Genomic DNA, 9,654 nt, shown 5'->3' with positions numbered 1-9,654 from the left:
AAAAAGCCAAGCTGTGGTGTCCTTCTTGATGTAAGAAGGGCTGACCCTGATAATTTTCCAACATTGAGAAACCTGACAAAGGTGTGCACACTGCACCTGCGATCACTTTTCACATGTGTACCGTATAAGTGTAAAGTGCATCTTTGCCTGCACAAGACCTGAAAATATTATTACGCCAACCACTAAGTGAAATAAAAAAGACTGTAAAATGTTAAATGTAAAAAAAAAAAAAAATTTTTTAATGAAAATGAAGTTGACATCAGAGCTTAATGTCCAACGTCCAACCTAAAATCAACCAAATATCAATGCCTAATGATGTTACAGCTTGACGTTGTGACATTACCAATATCACGTCTATCAGATATTGGATTTTGGTTGCCGTACCTGACAAATAAATGTCAGATTTTGACATCAATATGACGCTAGTTTAAGATGTTGGGTTGACGTTGGATTTTGGTCACTTTCCAACACAACCTAAAATCAACCAAGTATCAATGTCGTTTAACATTGTTATAGGAGGTATATATAATATATGTTGTTCTATTATAAATAACATTGTCCTTCAAGGCAGATTTATACTTCTGTGTTAAGTGATCAGTGTGATCCACAACGCCTACCTTGTGTGCAGTTGTTTATACTTCTGCGTGCAGTTTGTGTTGCTCTGCAATAACACTTCTGAAATGCTAGCTGGCAGTAGGTTTTTATGTTCCTCTGTGTCGAATTTCTTCACTGGTGTTTTGTTTTTTTCTGAACGCTACCTTACTGTATGCTAATACTTGCTCATTCAGAGGAGGGAACTGGCGGATGTGCATCAATGAGTATTTGCTGAGTTTCCGTTCTTTTCAATGATGTGTTTTTTCTGAGCACAGTCTATATGTTGCGCGTGTCTCATGCAGACGATTGTATTAACAAAGCCTTGTGTGCATGGTGGCATTACCACTATTGAACTAGACATAGTGTTGGTTTTATACTGATTACTTTATCAAGCAATATTTGTTTGCAACATTCACTCACTGCATTTAAAAGTAGACACTTCGAGCTTTCTATAGATAGTCTCATGTCTGTGTGTTTTGTTTTCGCAGAGTTTCAGTGCATGTTACTGACGCATTTCTAAAAACAGTTCGCAGAGAGAGAAAAGAAAAAATGCCTACACTGTTGTTTTCCTTATTTTGCAAAAGCACACACATTTGTTGTCATTGTAAGTGTACACAAAAAAACTAGACACCTAGCAGATTCAATTGATGTATTGATCTTATCTGTACGATCAAAACTGATTGTGTAATTTAAGTTATTTTCAGCGTCATCAGTAGAAGACGCATCAAAACGCGTATACACGGTCTTCGACCCCTGGGGGTTTATCATAAGGAAAACACAAAACAACAGTTACCATCTAGAGCTCCTTTTCGGGACTCAACACTTGTAAACACTCGCTCTATCTGGTTCGCACAGCTATTGGTCCCGCCCACACTGGTCATGGCTATTAAGCAGACCAATCACAGAGTGAGCACTATGCATCGTTGCGACGTGTAGTTAAATTTTTTGAAAGGTGCATGTCAGCCACGGCGAGAGGGCTTAATTTATAAAGGCTGATTTACACTTCTGCGTCAAGTGCACGCATGTGCTCCGTCGCTGCCTTCGCATGGTTGCATAGCTCTCACCATTGCCAGACACCAACGCTGACTCGCACCTCTCAAAAAATGTAGTTACACGTCGCAACAATGCATAGTGGTTGTCTGTGGTTGGTCGGTTTGGTATCGCTGACGAGTGTGGGCGAGACTGAGAGCAAACCTGTCAGAGCGAGTGTTTACAAACGTTGAGTCCCGTGATGTAGCTCCAGGTGGAAAGTTTTGTTTTGTGTTTACCTTATGATTGAAGTGGTTGCACGTCCGCTGGTTCCCGCCTCTGATTGAGCAAGTTTTGGCTACTTGTACATTGAAGTAGCGTTTAGAAAAACAAAACACCGGTGAAGAAACTTGACACAGAGAAACATAAAAACCTTCTGCCAGGTAACATTTCGGAAGTGTTATTGCAGAGTAACACAAACAGTGTGCAGAAGTATAAATACACGGCAACGCACAAGGCAGGCACCGTGGGTCACGCCAATCAGTTAAACCAGAAGTATAAACCAGCCTTAAGGCTGATTTTTATTTCTGTGTCAATCACACGCGTATAGTCTGGAGCAGCCTTTGCATGGTCCCATAGCCCTCACCGATGCTGACGAGCATTTCTCAAAAAGTGTAATTAAACGACACGTACTGTATCACAAGCTCTGTGATTGGTCGGCTTGGTATCGGTGATAAGTGTGGGCGATGCTGAGAGCCATGAGCCCGATGGAGCAAGTGTTTCTAAGTGTCGAGTCCTGTGAAGGAGCTCCAGATAGAAATTTTGTTTTGATTTTACTTCATATTTAAATTTGTTGCACGTCCACTGGTTCTGTAGTGGAAAGTTGCGCTGGATCTCGACAAACATCTTCTAGGTTTCAAAAAAGAGGCTGAGGTCTTCGAAGTTCTCAAGTTGAAGCAGTTTATTGTTACAGCAGAGATGGTCGATCGAGCTCTCTCCCACTCAATGTCCAAAAACCCACAGTTTATATACAGTTTCTTATCCATAGGTATCATGAGATATGATTTAACATCACCCTATTCCCGGCTCCAATAGGATCCTAGCTTTTTAATTAATGGCTGTATGTTTTTCTGTTTTTACATATCTTAAAGGTCACATAGCATGTGCTTACAATCATGTGTTTGCATATGATCATGTTGTTTCCATACTTTCTAAATGATTCTCCTTATGTATGCTATTTTGGCGAGGGTTGTTTTTGTCTTGTTCAACATATACATTGTCTAAATGTATTGCATACGCTCTGTCATAATGTTCTCACTTTGGCGCATGACCTGCTGTGCTTCAATTGTAAGGCCCTCAATTATAAGGCCTTGCATGTTTGTATGTCTCTTCTGCATCACTTGAATATAGGTCTTTCTATAAGTTTTAACAGTATATTTTAATAGTAATCTATATTTTAATAGTGGCAGATTATATAGTGATTACATAATAAAAGTTCCACTATATATAGTGATTACATAATAAAAGTTCCACTATAAATCCCCCCTCAGGGGCTTTATCAAAAAAGTCCCTTTCCTAAATCCCTCGCTGAAGTGCAACTTAAGAATCTAACATTTCGCTCAGTTTTTAACATTCTTGTGCAACCAAAAAAGTTGCCCATCTACATCCTTATCAATTGTCAGCATCCTTGCGCCGCACTTCAGAGGAGAAACGGAACCAAACATCTCCCTCCACTTTTGGCTTTAGAAGGAGTAAAAGATCCCACTCTCCCTAACTAAATACTTTCTTGGGGAGTTCAACACTCAAAAATTATTAGTCATGTTAAAACATATGCTTTGTCAGCTGTGCTCACAGCACTGGTTATATATATATATATATATATACTTGATTAATCAACACACAAAATAAAATCTCAATATTTGCAGAACATTCATAGCCCCTGTAAAAGAACTATATCTGATGTTTCATCCCACGTCGCCAGAGGTACTTCTGAGTACTGTCTGGTGTTGGAGCAGACAGTGGGGTTTTAAACCTCCAGTAGATTCTGCTCTTCTTCTCCTTTGTTGCTGGATACTGGAGTGTCCCTTGACCCGTAGTCATCTTCCCTCTTTTCTCGTGTACATCTGATATCAGCTCCGGCAGCTTCGATGAACTCCTATATACACAGAATTTTATACTAGTAAACGGGTCTAAAAATGATTACACTATCTTTCAGTTCAGTGCATTCTATTTGCATTTTCCTGTATTAAGGTGAAGCCTTGCTTAAAACCATTCTCTTTGGGATTTAAAGCCTTTATGAAATAGTAAAAGCTAAGAATTATATTATTATTATTTTTAAGACCTTAAAAATGAAAGAAATTTAGGGTAGTAATTGTTCTCAAAACTCATCCAAATGTTCCAAATCTGGCCCAAGAACTTCATAGACATGGTCTCTGCAGTCATGCACAGTTCTATTAACTCGCACATCGACCATCTGCTTGGCAGCAGCTTTAGCTATAAATCTGAGAAGAGGGATAACACAACAAAAAAGAATAAAAACAAATATAGCAATTCTTTTGAATATTCCAATCTTAATTATTGTCCAATCGCAACTATTGTCCTAATGATCCATACATGGAGGCAAACTAGTCACTAAAGTACTTATCCTCTTCAGCATTCTCTTTTACTTCTTTCCTCAGATTTTCCAATTTCGCATGGCTTCAGTGAAAGATCCACCTAAGGCGGTATTATTTGGAATATAGGAGCAGCAAAGGGTGCAGTGATTTACCAAGCCATTTTATTTGTTAGGGCCAATTATTCTCCTAATACTTTAACGTCATCATTTGTGTAATTTATAAATCTTTGTTGGTTGTAATAAATGTAGTTAATCCACTGTAAAAATTGTCATTGCAATTATCCACACTATTATAGAGTCAAGTCCTTCTTTTGCTATATCTCTAGTTTTAAACTCATCTGGTATTACACTAGGTTGGCCAATGTGAACTTCTGAGTCAGGTGTATATTGTCGCTTAATTCAGAGCTTCCAATTCTGCTGTCTTTGTATGTCATTTTGCTCTTCAACTCAATCAGTTATTATCACTTCCTGTATTAGTTTAACAATAGTACAAATCCCTTTCCATTTCAATGGAATGTTGAGGTGTAATATTCCCCTTCCATAGATCCAGTAGTAGTCTGCTATTTGTTCATATTGTTGTATTAAGGGAAATCATCTTGGCAATTGGACATTTTGTCCAGTGCAATTACCAAGTGTGCTGTTAGCCGTCCTATCGCCTTTTTTTGAAACTGGCACCATTATATTCTTTATTGTAGCTGTAGCCATTTGGAAGGTTTGCATATAAACATTTTCTTTTCCCCACATTTGTCAGTCAAATGGCAAATTATTGCACAATTTCCTTTTAAATTTTCTCACATTTGTCGATCCACTTGTTTGGTTATAACATTCATATTCTAATTTCTTATTGCATATTTGTGGGAATCTCTCTTGTTGTTGCTTGAACTCTAATGTTAATTTCTTTGCTTTCTTTTTTCAACCTATCATTGTTCTCTAATGTAAATTTGGTGCTTCCTATAATATCAAGACATTGGGCCTGGCAAAATGGAGAGTCACAGTACAGTATACTGAATTTTGTACAATGTCTATAATCATAAAAATTTACAACCACTATAAGCTTTTTCAAAAGTGTTTGTAAACATATTGGGCAATTGAATATTTGTAATTTTCTAAATGTATTTTGCCCAACAATACCAATCATTGTTATTAGTTTTTTCTAAGAGCTGATGATCTGAGATCTGGTCATACTCAATTTCTTTTTAAATTGCATATCATTTTGATTTTCATACATATCCTCTGGGTCAATATTTTTCTTCAGACGATTGTTCTTTACCTTCATTTTGTTGTGGGATATTCACCCCTTTCCAAGAAAACTAAGAAGTCAATTGTTGGATACTCTTGTCTGACTCCATCAGACTGGGATAATCCTTTACCTTTGGAGAAGTTACCTCTAGGCTTTCACTCATCTTCATTTGCATCATCATCAGCAGCAGCAGGAACATCTTCCTTCTGTCGTTCACTGTTCTGTTCCTGTGAATGAACAGCTTCATACATGGCAGTTAGTTTTTCTTATAAGACAAAATTCTTATTTGCCAATGTATTAGACAGGACATTAGCGTTCCATGCAGTGTTAAGTTCCTGTTTCTGTTAGTGTACATGTAAAAGCTCATTAAAGCATCTGTTTACACATCAGTCTAGTGTAATAATCCAAACTTAATCAAGTTTAGCATTTTCACATATTTTTAAAAAAAGCTTTGGCCCTAATGGATCTTCTTGTAGCTTTTGACCAGTCCTTGTGATTGTGCATGATAATTTCACTCTAGCCTTTGATTTATTCTTAATTAACAGTACTTCTTTAACATTTTTATTTATTTGTTTGCTTATTCATTTACTTATTTAGCTATTTTTAGTTTACTTCAATTACTCTAAATACTTTATGAATGCACATCCATTATTTGAAATTATTTCTGATGTTATTCCAGATGTAGAAATCATAGTTTTTCTTATTAGAAATATAATTAATCACCACAACCTGTTTTTAATCCTAACCTGTTAAGTAGTACAAACATGTATTTCTTGCCTTGTACTCATTTTAGTATAACCTCAAAACCCTCACTAAATGCTTGAATGTCACTTAAGGTACTGGTTGCTGTCCCTTTCCTCACATTATATTTAGCACAGATGTAACATGGGCAAAACTCACTAATCGCTGCATTTAATAAGGAGACCAATCTCCTTGCTGTTTAATTTTTCCTAATACTTTACCCTTGATCAAAATCATGTGCATCTGCAATAAGTATACTGTACTTAGAAATGCTGTTGGTGCAATTATTCCTTTATGTATAGGCTATAGACTGTGTCTTTTCCTCCCTTTCATGCTAGATTGTTCACAGAGATCTGTTTGTTGTTTAATTTTCACAATGTTCTTTAATTGAGATTGTAGCTCTAAAAGCACTATAGGTGACTTACTACCTCACATCCTGTCGCTTATTTACTTTCAAATCTGTTACAGTGTTTTCTTCAATGACAGACTAATTTATCTTTCATCACCTCAAATGCCTTTATTGTATCTTTCTTTCCTGTTAATTCAGAACTGTATTTTTGCAGTCTTTCCTGTTTCATAAATTTTCTCCAGTACTGTTTTTTTTTTGTAAAATTCTCTGTTCCATCAATGCTAAAATCCTCCCTAAAAGTCATCATATGTTTTCTGTATTTTAACTGAGCTAAGTCTATATGGAGATAATTAAATCAGCTACATAGTGTAACAAACTACTATTCATCATAAGATCTTCAGGCACTTCATTATATGTATAATTTTCACCAGCAAATGTAAATACTAATTGGTACCTACCCTCCTCTGCTAATTACCTAAAATAAGCTGAACAGAAATGAATTACTTAACAATATTTGACATCAGGAGGAACATTTGTTCATAAAATGTAGGAACCTCAGCTGGAAGATTTTCTCTCATTGATTGTTCTTATAGCATCTGCTTTTTACCGGCTTTAATGCAGCATAATTAAAAAAATTAATTTAAATTAAAATCAAATCTTATTAGTTACATACACAGTCATGCCTGACTTGAAATATATTTTAAATCGAAAATATCCAATGATTTATTTCATATTATAATCACTAGGTGTTAATAATCCTACTCTCAATAAAACTCCAATATTGTTTTTGTAATCATTTCAGCATTTTTCTTATTTTCTCTGCAGATGTGCATCTGGTTTAATTTTAACCCTCACTGTACTGGTTAATTTTCTAATTATAAATTCAAGTCCTGCAATGATAATAATTCTTTAAGTATTTAACTACACTTGTTTAAATCATTTAACTTCTGAGCTATTTGTTCATTCAGATGTTGTATTCATTATTGTTTCTCTTTCTCTTGATATTTACTTCTTAAGGCAAGTCCATCATACTGAATGGGTCCACAGCGTTTATGTAATTTTTTGTAAAATCACTGAATCTATCTGGTCTGTTTTGCTCTTTTTTTCCTCATTATTCCTCAAATTTACTTCCCAATTTTTCAGTTATATGGCTATACATGCGAAACAAACTCTATTATATTAACCCCCTTTTTTTCCCAAAATCATATTTTATTACACTTAGCGCTTCTCACTGTTGACTTATTCTAATGTGCTGTTCTTTTTTTCCTTTAATTTCTTCCTGGTATTAATTTTCTAAGTCTAAATCTCTTTCAGGATCATACATTTCATAGACATTCTGCTTTTTACTAGCCCTGCTTCAGAAATGTTTAACTTAATGTATGATCCCCATTACCAATTGTCTTACTTACATCTTCTATCTGTTATAATTAATAGATATTATCTTTTTATTCTGTAATCCTTATTTAGTTCAAATTCCTTTTAATAAATGTGACGTCCTAATTTATATAATACCTTCCTTCCTGACTAATTTGACAGGAGTCTAATTTGATTCAAGAAAGGGTCCACTTTTGTTTTAATTTGCAATGTACTTGATTTGCATCATAGTTCTACTGGGCTTTTGAGATTGAGTTTGCTAGGCCACAGCCAATCTCTCTCCCTCGCACCCCGAGGCAACTGTTTCATAGATAGTGCAGTCTTTGCATTGTTGCATTCAGGAATCCCCACATTTCCTGCATTTTGAAGGAGTTAAAGTGTAGCGCATTCCTCCTTCCTCTTGGTGATGGCTTCTCTTTCACCCAGCTGATGTTGCTGGAAAGCTTAGCTTTTTTGATCAGTTCATCAGTCTCTTGTTTCTCCTTCTTTAAGTGTCTCTTGAACATATGTGGATGGGTCAAGTCTCAGCAGTTCTCTGTATGCAGTGCCTGGCTCACTGCTTTAGTTCATGTAATAAGAGTCCACAATCAACAATTTGCTCCTTGTGTTTCTCCAAACACCTTATTCTATTTCCCAGTGCCTTCAGGAATGTCCGGCAGGCGAAAAGACAAGGACCCTTCAAAGTCCATCTCCGTGCCCCTTAATTTAATATATACATTTGCTTAGTTATTATCTAAACATTTTCCACTTTCCCATGTTTCCTTTATCAAATAAAGACTCCTCTCATCTATGTTCTTCTCTTTGCTGCCCAACAGCTGGTTTTTTAAATATTTATTACTAAATCATTTGTATTTTGTATTAATTTTCTATTTTGTTAGTTTTCTTCTAATTCCATTTCTTTAGCTTCAGCTTGTGCTTAACTTATTTATTTTTCTCCTAATTTATTCTAGTGTTTTCTCACCAGTTGGTCTTTCTTTACATTGTTTTATTTTCTCTAGCATTTTCTATAACTGTTTCAAGTTTACAGTACATATTTCTTACTCTTTTTTTCACACTCATCATTTTACTTTTTACCTTTTGTCTTATTCTTTTCATTTATAATTATTATTTTTCAGAGTTTGTATTTACTCACACACTGCTTACATCAAATGTTCCTCCTCTTTGCCATTATTTTCTTTTCTGTTCTCTCTTTGTTCAGTATTTAATTATAAATTATTTATATCTTAAATATTCATTTTTTTTCTAAATTCTAAGTATTATTCCTCTCTGTTCCCAAATGTTTAACTTATTACTTTATTCTTTTATATAACACATTTTTTTATTTTCCAAATTGTATTTACTTTACCATATCCTATACTCTTTACACCTCATTAATATTAAATCAGATACTATTATTCACTAAATTAAATTCTAAGAATTTATATTATGATCTCTTTGTATGCACAAATGTCAACCTATGTTATATACTTCTCCTTAATTTAATATATTTCTCTTTATATTTTTCTATCTGAAATGAATTCATTTATTTCCTAAATATTATAATATCTTCCCTAAACTGCATCAGTCTCTTCTATATTTTCTTTATTACACAATATTTCACAGTCCATCTTTATATTATAATCTACAATGATGATTCTTTTATCTCACTCTTTATCACAAACACTAAACACAAATACTTAACCACACTCTCACATTCTTGTCCCTCAAATTTAGAGGACTCATTCACTCATTCATTCCTCTCAGTGTACCACAGAGTGTCTATCCCTGCCATGC

General features: G+C 34.9%; 1 long non-coding RNA gene across 1 annotated transcript; it reads right to left on the bottom strand.

The window, feature by feature from the left end:
* Window positions 1-2,506: 2,506 nt before the first annotated feature.
* Window positions 2,507-9,147, bottom strand: LOC130235445 (uncharacterized). The gene is made up of 2 exons (XR_008838396.1): window positions 5,563-9,147; window positions 2,507-3,718 (listed from the first exon to the last, which is right to left on the bottom strand). It is a non-coding gene; the product is annotated as an uncharacterized LOC130235445 (long non-coding RNA).
* Window positions 9,148-9,654: the final 507 nt, after the last annotated feature.

Source organism: Danio aesculapii, chromosome 9 (assembly GCF_903798145.1).
Source record: "Danio aesculapii chromosome 9, fDanAes4.1, whole genome shotgun sequence".
In the NCBI taxonomy this organism is placed as follows: domain Eukaryota; kingdom Metazoa; phylum Chordata; class Actinopteri; order Cypriniformes; family Danionidae; genus Danio; species Danio aesculapii.
Note: the sequence above shows the minus strand (reverse complement) of the source record. Positions and strands in the feature narration are given on the sequence as shown.